Source organism: Xyrauchen texanus, chromosome 11 (genome assembly GCF_025860055.1).
Source record: "Xyrauchen texanus isolate HMW12.3.18 chromosome 11, RBS_HiC_50CHRs, whole genome shotgun sequence".
NCBI lineage: Eukaryota > Metazoa > Chordata > Actinopteri > Cypriniformes > Catostomidae > Xyrauchen > Xyrauchen texanus.
Genome location: NC_068286.1, coordinates 9,956,721 through 9,973,196, shown reverse-complemented (window position 1 = coordinate 9,973,196; position 16,476 = coordinate 9,956,721). Strand labels below are relative to the sequence as shown.

Genomic DNA, 16,476 nt, shown 5'->3' with positions numbered 1-16,476 from the left:
ACATCAGTCTCTTTAATTACGATTAAACAACTTAACAGCTCAAATAATACATGATTTTTACAGAATAATTAATGAAAATGCTTTTATAAGCTTCATATTTCTGTGTTTAAACCCTCCAAAAATTTGCCACATTGAACATTCTTTTAATATTTAGGGCTACCTAAAATCTAAACTGAATTTGCCGCTTGTAATTTTCACATGCAAATGAGCTTGTGATTCGCAGAAGTGGTAAACCTCTGGCAAACCTTTGGCAACAATGGACAATTTGTCACAAGTTTGCCACAAAGCTCATTTGCATGTGAAAATTATCTGTGGGGGATTTGTGGCAAATTTGCAATGAACACTACATTTTTGCAAATTTTTATTTTGCCAAAAGGTATCTAAAGTGAGACAGGGTGACTGATGTTTTCATGTCTCAATTATGATGCTGTGGTTATGCTTTACTGTGACAGAGATACAGCAGTGATATTTCATGTAGGATCCAAAAAAAGGCAGGATAGTTAGACCTACAGCATAATAGGTGGAGGCAAATGAGTGTGTGTCTGAGGGGAGGTGGTTACAGTCAAATACTCTCACTAACGCACACACACACACACACACATACACACACACATGCTGGTGCGGCTATCCTTAACAAAGCCAACATACTGTTATTCTACAGACTCTGGCACAGACCTTCAGGCTGTTCTAACTTGTGTTGCATTTGTCTTTTCTAACTAATCTTAGACACTGTCTACACTGGACGCGAGCGTCGCGTTGCGTCATGTCAAAAGCAAAGAGAAGCCATTATAATCAATGAAGCTGTCTACAAGAGTCCACAGTAAAATGTTCAGTTCCAATTAGTGCTGCTCATGCTGGAACTTCTCTTGCCAACAAGACAAATAAACAGTTAAGAATGTTTGCCCTCGGTGTAGACAGGATGTTACGGTCTTTACACAGTGGATGATCAAAAACCCCCCAAAAATCCACTGATATACACTGGCGGCCAAAAGTTTGGAATAATGTATAGATTTTGCTCTTATGGAAAGAAATTGGTAGTTGTATTCACCAAAGCAGCATTCAACTGATCACAATGTTTAGTCAGGACATTAATAATGTGAAAAATTACTATTACAACTTCATCAAAAATCCTCCACATGCAGCTATGACAGCTTTGCAGATCTTTGACATTCTAGCTGTCAGTTTGTCCAGATACTCAAGTGATATTTCACCTCACACTTCCTGTAGCACTTGCCATAGATGTGGCTGTCTTTTTGGGCACTTCTCATGTACCGTGCAGTCTAGCTGATCCCACAAAAGCTCAATGGGGTTAAGATCCATTAACACTCTTTTCCAATTATCTGTTGTCCAATGTCTGTATTTCTTTGCTCACTCTAACCTTTTTCTTTATGTTTTTCTGTTTCAAAAGTGGCTTTTTCTTTGCAATTGTTCCCATAAGTCCTGCACCCCTGAGTCTTCTCTTTACTGTTGTACATGAAACTGGTGTTGAGCGGGTAGAATTCAATGAAGCTGTCAGCTGAGGACATGTGAGGCATCTATTTCTCAAACTAGAGACTCTGATGTACTTATCCTCTTGTTTAGTTGTACATCTGGTCTTCCACATCTCTTTCTGTCCTTGTTAGAGCCAGTTGTCCTTTGTTTTTGTAGACTGTAGTGTACACCTTAGTATGAAATCTTCCATTTTTGGGGATATTTCAAGCATTGTATTCATGCCTTCATTCCTCAAAACAATGATTGACTGATGAGTTTCTGGAGAAAGCGGTTTCTTTTTTGCCATTTGTGACCTAATATTGACCTTAAGACATGCCAGTCTATTGCATACTGTGACAACTAAAAAACAAACACAAAGACAATGTTAAGCTTCATTTAATGAACCAAATAGCTTTCAACTGTGTTTGATATAATGGTAAGTGATTTTCTTGTACCAAATTAGCAATTTAGCATGATTACTCAAGGATGAGGAGTTGGAGTGATGGCTGCTGGAAATGAGGTCTATCTAGATTTGATAAAAAATGACATTTTTCAAATTGCTGTTTTTTACATCAGTAATGTCCTGATTATATTTTGTGATATGTTGAATGCCACTTTGGTGAATTAAAGTACCAATTTATTTCCGAAACATTAAAATCTGTACATTATTCCAAACTTTTGGCCACCAGTGAGTATATATATATATATTGTATACAGAACTGGATCACTGACACAACGGTAAACGGAAGTGTTTGAGTGGCCATCTTGGTATGCTCTGCACTTATAATATACTGTACACTATGTACTCATCCATATAGTGTATGAATTTTAAAAGTGTAGTATTGTCCCAAATGGAACACAATGTTTTCTTTCTACATCTATCTATCTATCTATCTATCTATCTATCTATCTATCTGTCTGTCTGTCTGTCTGTCTGTCTGTCTGTCTGTCTGTCTGTCTGTCTGTCTGTCTGTCTGTCTGTGTCCATGTGTACACCCCCCCACCCCCCCAATACACACACACACACACACACACACACATATATATATATATATATATAATTTGGCACCCAGTCAGGCAAGTTTACTGGGAGACTGTCCAGCAGCTTCTGCCAGTGTGAAGAGGTGAAATAATTTCCTCTCAGTCTCCTCTGCTTGACTCGATGAAGCGCTGTGTCTGTGTTGGAGCCTTAGGCTACACACACACACACAATTGAAAACGCACACTATTTATCAAACTCCCACATCGCCCTCCTTCTGCACTCTCCATTCATCCTGCCAACTTGGCTCCATTCCTCCCCTCTCTCATTCTCATTCCTTCCCTTCTCCTCTTCACTCCTTCCTTGTGCAACACCTTGTCAACAGTCTTCCTCTTTTGTGATCACTCACTCCGGCTGAGCACATCTGTACTTCATATGCTGAATGAGCTCTTATTCAGAAAGCTTTTTACTGATACAACCTGTTTATTCTTTTTCACATGAGTGGAGAGATTGTTTGTAATATGGCTGTTAACAAGTGGGTTCTGCTTTTCAGTTTCTCTCTCTATTTATATGTCTCCTTCTGTTTGTAAGTCTCAAATGTGCCTTTCATTTTCTTATGCCATGTAGTGAGGTGAATCTCACAAAACCTTTCAAGAGCATGTCTCACATTTCATCCCAAAATCAACATAAAAAGAAGAAATTAAACATTGCATGAAGATTGCATGTTTTTAGGACCATTAAAGAAATTGCGAATTGCTGCACTGTGCCATTTGTGCAGCTGTTGTGAGTCTTTTTTCAGAGTTTAGTCGGAGGGGAAGACTAAAACTGTATATTGACTTAAATTTGTCTGTTTGTCACACAATGCGATCATATGACTTCAGAAGACTCAGAATTTACAAAATCTTATGAACTATAATTCAAGGTACTTTTATGGGGTATTCTACAGTCCTTTTTGGAGCTTTAGCTTTGATAAAAAAAACTGTGTGAATATCAGCCTGATCTCATAAACATTACGTGACCATGGCAACATTTTTGCAAAACAAAATTACCTGCCTTATTTTGCATTTAGCTACAATTTCCCAGTGAAATGTCCAGCAGGGGCGCCAAAAGCGATTAAAATAGAGTCATAATCGGACAAGGTTTTTAAGTTGAATATTCGTTGGATCTTTTAGTGAGTAAAATGTACCTCCCTTACATAAAACTTTAACCTAAACCTAACCAAATGTGATAAAAAAAGGTTTTAATTAAAAAGAAAAATTTCAGAAGCAACCATGTAGTTTTGTGTTGCTTTTATGACATTTTCGTCTCATGTCTCAACTTGCATGTTTGACTGGGCTTGAACCACGGAAATCCGAGTCTAATGTCCAACACTCTATCAGGTGAGCTACCACAGGAGCTAATCACATTGGAATAAGTGTGTAAATGTAGGTGAGTCTGTAATACAAGCATTAAAATTGTTGCATTCTAGTAAAAGTGTAGGATAACATAGCAATGTGTGAATAATAGAGCGAAAAAGAAGTGTTGATAAAGTCATAATCAGCTGTTGCATTCGTGATTTGTGTGAAAATGAATAAAACGCACAGTTGAGGTAGTGCCTCTAGTGTTCATTTCAACAGGAAACTGCGGCAAAATGTAGATTTCAACGCGTAAAGGTCAGTTTGCAAAACTTTTGTTATAGTAACGTTCATTCTATGAGACTAGGTTGATAAGGATGGTGACGGTAATAATTAATAATGAGAATTACAAAAAAACTTTAAATGTCCAGACGCATTAGAGTAATGAGGAGTTGGAGAGGGAAATGTGCTTGATTGTCATGAAAATATTGTCACAATGCAAAAAGTCCCCATAAGTAGGCTTACGCTTTCTTTTGGCAACATTTTATTATTTTTTCTCTTTTAATTTTGGGATGAAATATGCCCCGGCCAGGGTGCAATGTGATTACAAAGTAATTAGTTACTGTAATCTAATTATTAATCTAATTACTGTTATATTTTTTAGTCAAAAAGTAGTGTAACTTTTTATTACAGTTTCTGGCTTTCAGTTAAGTTAATTACTTTTAAGTACATTAATTGGGTTACACATACTATCTGAAATATTGCATTAAAGCATTAAAATATGTATGAAAATATGTACGTCTCTTTGTGTTTCTGTGACAGCTGAAGGGTGTACGCCCCCTAATGAGTCATTTGAAGGGAGAAACATGTGGTGCCGAGTGCATGACTTGTGTCAACAACGAACATGCAGGAAACAGACTACTATAAATATTATTTTGAATTTGTTGAAAGGAAAAACAAAAACATCTGAGAAAAGAGCTTTGGAAAGTAACTTAAAAGTAAAGTAATTAGTAATGTGATAACTTTTCAATGAAATATGAAAGATGAAGTTTATGTGTTCCATTGAAATAAATACCAGCATATGAGTTTGGAATGGCATGAGAATCTACTGAGAAATGCTTATGAGAATAATGGGAATTACAAGAAATGTCCAGACACACTACGGTAAGGAGAATTTGGAAGGGAAATGTGCTTAAATGTCATAAAAATATTGTCACAATACAAAAAAATCGAATATATATATATATATATATATATATATATATATATATATATATAAAACTAGTGAACTCCAGTCTTCTTATAGGGCTAAGAGAAAGACAGAAGAAGAAGCAGAGAGAGACAGACAGACAGACAGAGGGAGCAGCTGCATACAAGGGGCCATGATCAGGCTTCAGACCAGTGGGCCTCAACACACACACACAGTCTCACATATGTTCATGCCATATACCGTAAATACATGGTCGAGTAAACTGCGCAACACACTGTTCCTCCTTCATGTTCTCTCTCCCCACGTTCATTCCTCACCCCAGTCGCTGAAACTCCCCTCATCCCTTTCCATTTCTCTTATTCACAGCTCTCTCGGTTAGCCCATCCCCATCTGGCTCTGCCATTAATGATAGACCGAAGAATTAATGTGGACTAGTGCACGAACTGTTGACTTATTGTTAACTACTAACTGTACCATTTAATGCTGGTCAAAAATCAGCGTTTTAATCCACAACCTGGATTAAACCAGTGTAGTGTTTTTGTTTCATTAAAGGAATACTTCACCCAAACATGAAGATTCTCTCATCATTTAATCACTCTCACGCCATCCCAGAGGAGTATGGCTTCCTTTGCACTGCTGAACACAAACAAAGATTGTTAGAGGAATATTTCATCTCTATAGGTCCTCACAATGCAATTGAATGATGACCAAACTTTAAAGCAACAAAAGCACATTAAGGCAGCATAAAACTCCAGTGGTTCAATCCATGTCTTCAGAAGCGATATGAAAAGTGTAGGTGAGAAACGGATCAATATTTAAGTCCTTTTCTTACTATCAATCTCCACTTTAACTTTTTCTTCTTTTGATTTGGTGATTCACATTCTTCATGCATAGCTCCACCTACTGGGCAGGAAGTAGTATAAAGGACTTAAATATTGATCTGTTTCTCACCCACACTTATCATATCACATCACCACTGGAGTCTTATGGATTACTTTTATGATGCCTTTATGTACTTTTTTGAGCTTTAACATTTTGGTACCCATTCACTTGTATTCAGAGGACCTACAGAGCTGAAATATTCTTCTGAAAATCTTCGTTTGTGTTCTGTTGAAGAAAAAAGTTACACTCATTGGAATTGCATGAGTATGAGGATGAGTAAATGATGAGATGATTTTCATTCTTGGGACAACTATCCCTTTACGTTTAATAGGTCTACTCCTCGAGCTAAAACTAATATTGTCATTATATTCATGCTACTATATATAGCCAGAGGGGAACTGGCTCCCCCAACTGAGCCCGGTTTCTTCCAAGGTTAGTTTTGTGTTCCTTGCTACAGTCACCTTTGGCTTACTCACTGAGAGCTCAAAGACAGTTATTTTTAAGGTGTGATTTTTAAATGTGTTATTAATTTCAATCGCACAATGAGGACTTCAAGACATCTCAACATCATTCTCTGTTACTGCATAATGTTCTGTAAAAAGCCATATAAGTCAAATGGACTTGACTTAAACATAGCCAAGTCAAAAAGTTAGTTACAAAATTACTTTAAAAGTTAGTTTGTCGAGACAAGCAACATTTAAAAAGAAGAAATGCTTGGAAGACTTTGTCTGCAGAAGCTGAACACTTTAAATGCAGCACGAATTTGCAGCATACATTATCTCATGCTGTTGGGTGTCTTAATTGATTTTAGGTGTAAAGCAAGGACAGGAATGAACGGATAGCGAGTAAGCGAATGTTTTTTTTCCTTCTGTTCCAACAGCATCCGTCTCTTCAGTGAGATAAATGAAGTCCAGATGCTCAGGAATTTGAGGAATCTCATTTGGTGCCAAAACTATTTAAAGCAATATTTTATTAGGGATTGTAGAAAATAAGACTATTTCTCCCTATTCAAGTTTCTGGAGTGTTTTACAGTAGCCAGACTCCATAAGCTGAGAGTTGTTATTTCTGGTAAATTATTTTGTATAATTTGAACTTTCAAATTCTGTCTCGTCCTAGATTTCCTAGATGTCCTATGAATTCAGAGCTGTTCAGTAGCTACCGTCAATGCTGATAATTTTACGGTCATATTCTACTCCTGTCTCTAACGGTGACAGCCCATTGACTCTCTAACTAAAGAATGATGGATTGTGGTTACATGCAGGTCAACTGGTTCCTTATTAAAGCTTATGAGCTGTTGTTGGTATTGAAAGTACTGGCTTAGTATTGAAAATAGATTTTCATGGTCAAAGTGGCCATGAATTTGCTTTGAGAACCCATCTTCAGGTTTTAAGAATGCGTAAGCTTATGTGACTTAATAAAGACTTCCATTAATGACAATTGGCAGGAAATTTGATTGATATTTGCATTTATTTGCCCTCTGTACATTAGGTCATCAACCAGCTTTGGCATTTAATGAGAGTGAATTGCTTTCTTGATTAATGTGTAATGAATAGTGCTAATGCTAGTCAGGATGCTAATGCAGTTAACGTTAATTTCTATATGTTCTAAATGCATGGTTAGCGCCTTTAATGCTGCCTTGTTGAAATCATGTCATGTAGGAATGCTTATATTTACGTAATGAAAGCACATGAATAGTACCATAATATTGTAGGCCTATTTGCCTTTGGGAAACTTGAGATTTGAGAGTTGAGGTTGTCATTCAAAGAATAATGATGGAAGCTAATTGCTACTGGTCATTATGAAGTAATTGTGAATGTTGACTGTACAGTTTAGTTAACAGTTTTAGTCATTTTTAATTACCGGTACGCATTTTGTGGTAAAGCTTGCCAGATAAATAGACTAATTTAGCTGGTTTAGTAGGCGACAAGCTTGTGTAAACAAACTACATTTCCCATTCTTATCTGTACAGGTATCTGCAATGTAATGATCAAACAAACAGATAAAGCATTAAATGCAAACCTGTTCATGTTTTGTGGTTGATTTTGTTGCACTAGTGCCAAAACAGTTTCCTGTGTTTATCGTTAAAGGTGCACGACCATGATGACTCACATGAGAAGAAGACTCCAGTCATATTAGTAACTTTATAAAAGGTTTTATTCTACATGGAGAGGGTCCCCTCATGGGGGGCGGCCATGTTAGGATCACATTACTGGCTGAATACTCAGTAAACTTACTGTTAATTGGACACGTTTACCATAGTTACTCATAGCTGACTGTGATTAGTGATTTTCTACTATGGCATCTGTAGCTAAAAGTATTGCATTTGAATGATGTTGCATCCAGGCCTCTAGGTGTCAGTGTGGGTCAAAAATGACATGAACAAAAACTTGAGTGCACCTTTAAGTAAAAACGTTTAATAATTATGATATTATCACATCATAATTGTGATTTACGAATTTGCAAGTATGTAGAAACTTCCCAGGAGGACTTGACGATGACTAAAGTAACTCAAAAAATGGCTTCCTTCTGGAGAGCCATTACAGCTCTGATTGGCAGTGCTGTGTGCTGGTGGCTTGACTTATCATTCAGCGCTGTGGGGAGAAAATGCAACTGCTGCTATTGCTGAGCCAGTTAAAGCAAAGCATATTAAAACACCCTTGAATGAACTGTAATATTGAGCATGAACAAATGTTGGAAACAAACAGACAGATTTGTTTTGGACAGGTGGTGTTATTGTGCATATGTGCATAAGAAAGTGTACGAAAATATATAAAATCTGTTCAATCAGTCTTGAGGGGATTGTTCACCAAAAAATGAAAATTCTGTCATGTTGTTCATAACCCATTTGACTTTTTTTATTTTTTTGTTGTTCTTTTTTTTCGTGTAACACAAAAGAACATACTAGGCAGAGTAACTTTTTAACATACATAGAAGTTGAATGGTTTCTGCCGGACCCCCTTTATATTAGGAGTTTTGAACTACTATGCACTGAAGTATTTGATACAATGTCCTTATTAATTACATACGTGTTGTTGCAATGTATTTACATTTCAAGTAACTGCATTTAATTACATCTGTAGTTACAATGTTAACCTTACCCCTAACCCTACCCCAACCCTATCCTAAACCCTAACGCTTTTCCTAAGCCTATCAGTACCACAACCTCTTTTTATTTTGCTGAACATCATGTAGTTACACTATAAATAAACTGTAGTGTCCATCCATCCATCCATCGTCAACCGCTTATCCTGTGTACAGGGTCGCGGGGGGCTGGAGCCTATCCCATCTAACATCGGGCGAAAGGCGGGGGACACCCTGGACAGGTCGCCAGTCCATCGCAGGGCTAAACTGTAGTGTATGCATTTTAATATTGGTACATAACAGTTAAAGACACCTAATATTCACCTTTTTCACAGGCAGCAAAATTACCCATTATGCTTAGTGTGTTCTTCCAATGCGGATGCTACAGACTTCCACTTCGCAGCTTATTCCCATTACCAAGCACTGAAATATCACTAACAACAGTCAAAAACGAGTGAACAGTCTCTGTTTGCTTAACGTGAATCCCATTCTCGCTAAAGGCTGTGTGGACATTTGGTTTCGATGGCAATCCCTGAATAGATCATTACACAATCACACGCCCTGTATGTGTGTGTGTGTGTGTGTGTGTGTGTGTGTGTGTGTGTGTGTGTGTGTTTGTGAGCATGTATTTATCACTTTGTGGGGACCTTTTGTCGGTCCCCATGAGGAAATTAACTTATAAATCATACTAAATTATGATTTCTGAAAATGTAAAAATGCAGGAAGTTTTATGTGAGGGTTAGGGTTAGGTTTAGGGGTAGGGGATAGAATATATAGTTTGTACAGTATAAAAACAATTATGTCTATGGAAAGTCCCCATAAAACATGGAAACACAACGTGTTTGTGTGTGTGTGTGTGTGTGTGTGAGAGAGAGAGAGAGACAGAGAGAGAGAGAGAGACTGACATACAGCACACAGAGAGAGAGAATTCATGTATATAATGCACTAGATTTAATAAAATTTATTGTTGAGCAGTTCAGAATGAAAACGGCCAAATCGCGGTCATTTAGGGAAACTAGAAATCCCAACTGGTTGCTTTTTAAGGTTCGAAAGAAGAGGAAACATCCATGAAAAGAGGATTTATGGTCATAATAGGTTCCATTTAAAACTCTTCGGATATTAGGCACGTACCTTTGCATTATTTTTGCATTAACAAGTGCCGCCTTCTCAAGCACTCTGCCGAGAACAACTTGGTCTCTCACTCATTCACATACCATCACAACACGACATGAACATTGTAAAGATGATTAATAAAACAAAGGCTTGTTTTCAATGTTTTTCCATCTATGTTATCTTACAAAATGACGGAGAGTATTTGGAATTATCTGTGAATGATATAAAAAAAAATGCAAGTGGCGGAGTATTACTTTAATGCAACCTCTCATTATTAAATCTTGTTCGACTCTGAATGTTTCAGCATTGGCAGATTTTGGGGGGCTTATCGTTGTGACATTCATTTTCCAGTAGTCTTTAAGTCACCTGTAGTTGTTATATAACAGCACATAATTATCCAGACCCTTAGCTGCTCGCCATCACGGTAACGTTAGCCTAGCTGATAACAACGACTAAGCGGAAGTGTGGAGCATTCGAGAGAAAGTCTCTCGCCGCAATGGCTCCGCCCATGGAGAAGTCAGGAAAACGGTGGATAAAGTAGGACCACTCTGCCTAATATCCCCTTTTGTGTTTCATGGAAAGTCATATACACTTGGAACAACATGAGGATGAGTAAATGGTGTCAGAAGTTTCATTTTTTGGTGAACAATCCCTTATTGGGAATACTGTAAATACAAATCTTCACTGATGTTCAAACAATCTTGTTATTGTGAATCAGGCACATATTGTCTTTTGAAGAACCAAGTTTTTTTGAAAGACAGAAATAGTGTTTGTTACCTTTGGAGTGGAATAATATTTTAGATAATAATGAAAGTTATACAAATTAAGAGGTGGTATCCTATTTACAGTACATATGTGCCTAAGTATTGTTATAAAACAGGATCAAAGCTTTTCTGGAAGCTCGGAATCACAGTTCACCAATCAGCTTCTTATTACTGCTACAGCAGTATCTATCTCAGTATCTCAGAATGAACACACACACACACACACACACACACACACACACAAACATTGGCTGGCACGGAAAGGACATGAATTAGAGTAGGAGGCATACTGTGATCCCGACGATAGTGAGACTATCAGAGTGACTGTAGAGGGAGAGTGAGAGACAGAGGAGACAGTGAAATACTGTAGTATACCATGTGGCTGGGATATGTGGTGTTTATGGCTAATAAAGAGAGACAATACAGTCAGAAACCCAGAGAATTTGGCTCACCATAGCTAATTCCCATTCTCTGCTCTTTAACTCATTTCAGCTCTCCTCATCTCCCTCTCTTTCTCCCCGCCCCCACTCTACTGATATTCCTGTTACCATACCAACACAACTCTCTGCTTCAGGACCTGCTGGACTCTGCTGGACGTCAATATACTTCACAGTAAATTCTTGTTAAAGGGATAGTGCACCCAAAAATGACATTTCTCTCATCATTTACTCACCCTCATGCCATCACAGATGTGTATGACTTTCTTTGTTCTGCAGAACACAAATTATTATTTTCAGAAGAATATTTCAGCTCTGTAGGTCCATTCAATGCAAGTGAATGGGTGCCAAAATGTTGATGCTCCAAAAAGCACATAAAGGCAGCATAAAAGTAATCCATACAACTCCAGTGTTTTGAACAGCAGGGAGTGTGTATATGGACAGAGGGAGTGAAAACTCCACTGCTGCCTCCCTGAGAGGGACTTTTCACTGGCATTAGCTTCAACTCAGATGGGAAAGCCAAACTGAAGACGCTGGGGATAGTTATGCTAATTTGATCATTTTCATTTATATGTAACAACATAATACATAGGAATAAACAGTAATATTTACCTACATAGATTTTACAAAAAATGTTTTATAGAGAAAATTTCATACACATTTTTGAATGATGACACAAATGATTAATTAAATTAGAATTTTGAATCGATTAATTGAATTGGACAGTTTGAACTGATTCACAGAAATGAATCAAACTCAACAGCCATGTAAGCCTCTGAAATTTAAATCAGAGACAGTACTGAAACATTCCACATTACCATAGTTACTCATTCATTAATATGAGAATCAGAGAAATTTAGCTATTTAAAAAATGGTAAACATGACGAAAACATGTTTTTTGCACTTCAAATAAAGCCAAAAAAACCCGGAACTGATTTTTCTTGCCTTCCAACTGACAAATATCGAAGCCAAAAGAAGAGTGTTAAATCTATCGGATATCTCCCCTTTTTTCTCATTGGAATGAATGAGTAACTATGGCTAACTAAGGCTTTGCGTTCCCCCATGAGTGGGCGGGGCCTCCTTGCTGACTGTATTTATACACAGTTGTCATCGAGTTCTGCTGCCGGACAGCAATTCTGAGTAAACTTCCCATCGCCTTTGAAGGAATGCAATGTGATGGTTGTACAAAGTAACATTTATCTTTTACAATGCTGTAAAAGTGGATAGCAGGCACAACAATTCCACTACAACATGGGCCGTCATGTTGATTGTATTGGGTTGAATGGATCTGCGTTGAATGATAAAAAATACATTCTCAAATTTCTCAATTTTCCCTGCCGACAACACTACGAGAAGATGGCATTTTCAAATTGTTCCACTTGGGAGAGCGTTTAAAAAAGCTCAGATTTCGCTGGACAAAAATGCCATTTCAGTGGGACGGAAGGCTAAAACTTAGCTAAATTAATGTGTTTTCAAGAGAAAAACGTATTAGTGTGGACGTGGCTTTAAAGGTGCTATAAGCGGTGTCTTGAACTTCCGCCAGACTTAGCCACTGTATTTGTAAAGAAACACCACTGTTGCCACCGTGGAAATTTCAGGTTGTTTCTCACCAAAACTTATCATATGCCTTCAGAAGACTTGGAATGTGATGCAGTATTGGTATGGACTACTTTTATGATACTTTTGGGTCTTTCTTAAAGCATTAAAGTGAGGCACTATCCATTGCCATTGGCATGAAAAGACAGAACATGATATTCATTAAAACATCTCTGTTTGTGCTCCGCACAACAAAGAAATTCATAATGGTTTTGGAATGAGGGTGTTTCATTTTTTAGGTAAACTTTTCCTTTAAAGGCCAAAATAAAAGCTCATTAAAACCACCATAATATTCACAAATATTGCTTAATTGTGTATCCACAGCAAAATCATCGCAAAAACATTGTGATAACTCTGTATATTGCCCAGGCCTGGCTGGCGGCCCCAGATCATCGCTCTTTTGCCAGTTGTTTGTCTTCTCTCCATTTCTCTGTGTTCCTTGTAAACAGGTAAAAGGAAGAAGAGATGGACAACAGGGCAAGACAAAGAAAAGCTAAGAAGGACAAATAGAAAAACAAGGAGAGAGAGAGAGAGAGAGGGAGAGGGAATGAGAAAGAAAGAGGGTGAGAGAGGGGGAAAGTCGGTCAGACGCCCTCCTCAGCAGAACAAGAATGCAAGGAGTCTGGTGAAGGAATGTGGAATGGGTCTCAAGGGGTGGGGGTATAGTCTAGATGTAAACATTGTTTATGTGTGTTCTTGTGGGGTTATATCAGTGTATTTGAGTGTATACACAGAGTGTAATGGGTTTAGTGTATTGTGAGTCAGTGTTATGTGTGTCCTGTGTGCATGTGTTGGTGTATTTTGAGAAAAGGGGGCTCTTTAGGTAGGCCAACTGTAAGAACAGCTCCCCAACTCCGATGACAGCTTTGTGCCAATGAGGTGATTTTATTATGCATGGAAAGTACCAGCCCCACTTAAACAGCATTTATATAGCACTGATCCGAGACCAACGTTCCCAGCCGAATACATGAATTTTCTGAGAGATTACAAACCTTTGTCAATCCATGTTAAACTTTTTACACAGAATCTCATAACACAGTACTATGTATGGATATTAGGACTGTCAATCGATTGAAGTTTTCAATTAATTTCACGTGTAATTTATTAATTACATGATATGCCGATTAATTAATTGCAATTAATCGTAGATATATATAAATATTTACTGAGAAAGCCCCTCAGATAATACAAATGTTTAATATAAAATGTCATAGTTTTGGGGAGAGGTAAGGACCCAAATGCAGAGTGAAATATACAAAAATACTTTTTTAATAAAAATAAACAAAATCCCACAAAGGGGAAAACATAAACAACCCTCAAGGGGACAAAGTACTCCAGGGAACGTGTGGAGGGACAACGGGGAACAGGACCAAGCCGACCGCACTGGAACCTGGAAGGTGATCAGGATGACAGGAGCACAAGAGATCACCTTACACGACAACTTACCGAAGTAACCGAACCACAGCACAAACATGAAGACAGCTCGTGACCCAGGAACATATGCAGACGCTAGAGACAGACACAAAGACCAACGTTGATTATTGATGCAAGTACATGCAGACACAAGCGCGATGCACCCATGGCAATAACAGAGAGACAAGGAGTATGAATGTCTGTGTCCCGACACAGAGTTTTGCTTACTGCCCCCTGCTGAAAACAGGTCATACTTGAATTGCTCAGATGGTAGGAATATTATTTATTATGGTCCGGGGACATGATTAACTGCCTCAACCCTTGTACGTCAGTAAATACTCAGAGATCCTTAGAGGACAAAAAGGTCAGAGTCAAAAAACTGCTATATTATATATTAATATTATTTTCCACTTTCAATTAGTGAATTTTTAACCAACATCAGTCCTGATCATAACTACCAAATATGAAAAAGACCAAATTGCCCACGAAGGTCACACAAGGGTTAATTTTAACACATTATTTTTCAGATAATTTATCACACAGAATAAACGCGTTCATTCAACAGCCATAATGGAAGCCAGAAAACATAATGGGCAAAGTTTAATCGGTTAAAAGTCATTTTTTCACCTTAAAGCTGATGTGTGTTATAACACACTTAAGTGTGTTGGCTCGACCAATGACGTGAGTTTAGGATGGGACTATCTGTATGTACAACCAATAAAAAATGGGAGAGTGTTCAGGAAACCTTTTAAAGCCATTTAGTCATTATTTTTGCACCCCCGCATGGTGACGCTACACAATTCAACTTAAACAACATAACCTCTCTAAACCAAAACTCTGTATGGTCTGTCAGGGTTTTAATCAGGCAATATGTTTAGTTGCTTGGCAATGAAGCAGACATCTTCTTATCCAAAGCGACTTACAGTACACTAATTGCAGGACAGACCCGCTGGAACAACCTGGGGCAGAACATGGGGAAGAATCAGGCTCAGTGATAGAACAGGACTGCAAACATAGTAATTCTCCACTCCTGGGTCAACATTACGGGAGTTTGAGCTCACTTTAAGCTTTTGTGATATTTTTCGCTTGTTCACTCAGTGAGAGGATGTTCTACTGAAACACTATGCTTTCGGAAACAAGCTCCAGTGCTAACTTCCAGGGCTCTCACACAAATACCCACAAACATACAAAGTGTTTCCCTAAAATACCTATGACCTTAAAGGAATAGTTCACTTAAAAGGAAAATTCTCTCATCATTTATTTACCCTCAGGCCATCCCAGATGTGTATGACTTTCTTCTGCTGAACACAAACAATGATTTGCCCTTCCTCGTTTAGGATAGTTAATTACAAGAAATCTCCCCATTGTGTGTGTGAGGAGCAGAGTTAGACCGTTGACGCTGTGACCCCTGAACAGGCTCAGACTGATGTAATAACAGTTCTATTTACATTCGGAGAAGTCTACAGTCTGGTAACCCTACTGATGCAGTGAACTTTCATTTGCTTCCCATCTCCCTGCTTATAGAGGCCCCGCCCCCACTGGGAGTTCCAGCCACACAGATGGTTCTGTTTACATTTTATTTGCATACAGAAAACTCCATGTCTCTTGTCGCTGTCACAACAGACGATTTGGTCCGAGTTTCAAGTGCCAGGGCTGACTGCAGGGGTGCTGCTCTCTGTTTTCAATCCAATTCACATATTTACTGAGAGTTGGTTTTCTCATTTTTGTTCGTTGTAAGTTGTGTTTAAGACAACATGAAATGCAGTTCGCAACCCATTTTATATCCAAAATCTGACATGTATTTGAGTGGAACAGGATGTTCCAAGTGTGCAGCAGTCGGGTACCCAAAGTAAAAATCCATTCCATTTTATTTTTTAATCCATTTCATTTTCTCCATAGACAAATAGTTTTTTAATGATAAGTTACAAACCTTTAAATGCAGAACTACTGTGAGCTCTGATGTTGTTAATTAATGGTATATGCTTCTATTGAAGCCATCAGTCCATGTTATTTCAACCTAATTTTTTAAAGGTTGTGTTTAATTGTAACATTTCTGGTTAAGAACTACACAACCCAAGATCCTGCAGAGAAAGCTCCACCAATCGGAGAATTGCGGTGAACAAACCATGGCAAAATAGCCCTGACTCAACTGTCAAACTACATATATATATGTATATATTGAATATTGTAACAGAGG

At 38.0% G+C, this 16,476-nt stretch overlaps 1 protein-coding gene across 2 annotated transcripts in view; it reads left to right on the top strand.

Annotated features, from left to right (window-relative positions):
• The window catches only part of LOC127651196 (B-cell CLL/lymphoma 9 protein-like), a 154,571-nt gene that overhangs the window by 63,504 nt on the left and 74,591 nt on the right, over positions 1-16,476 (top strand). The gene's annotated exons all lie outside the window — the stretch shown is intronic.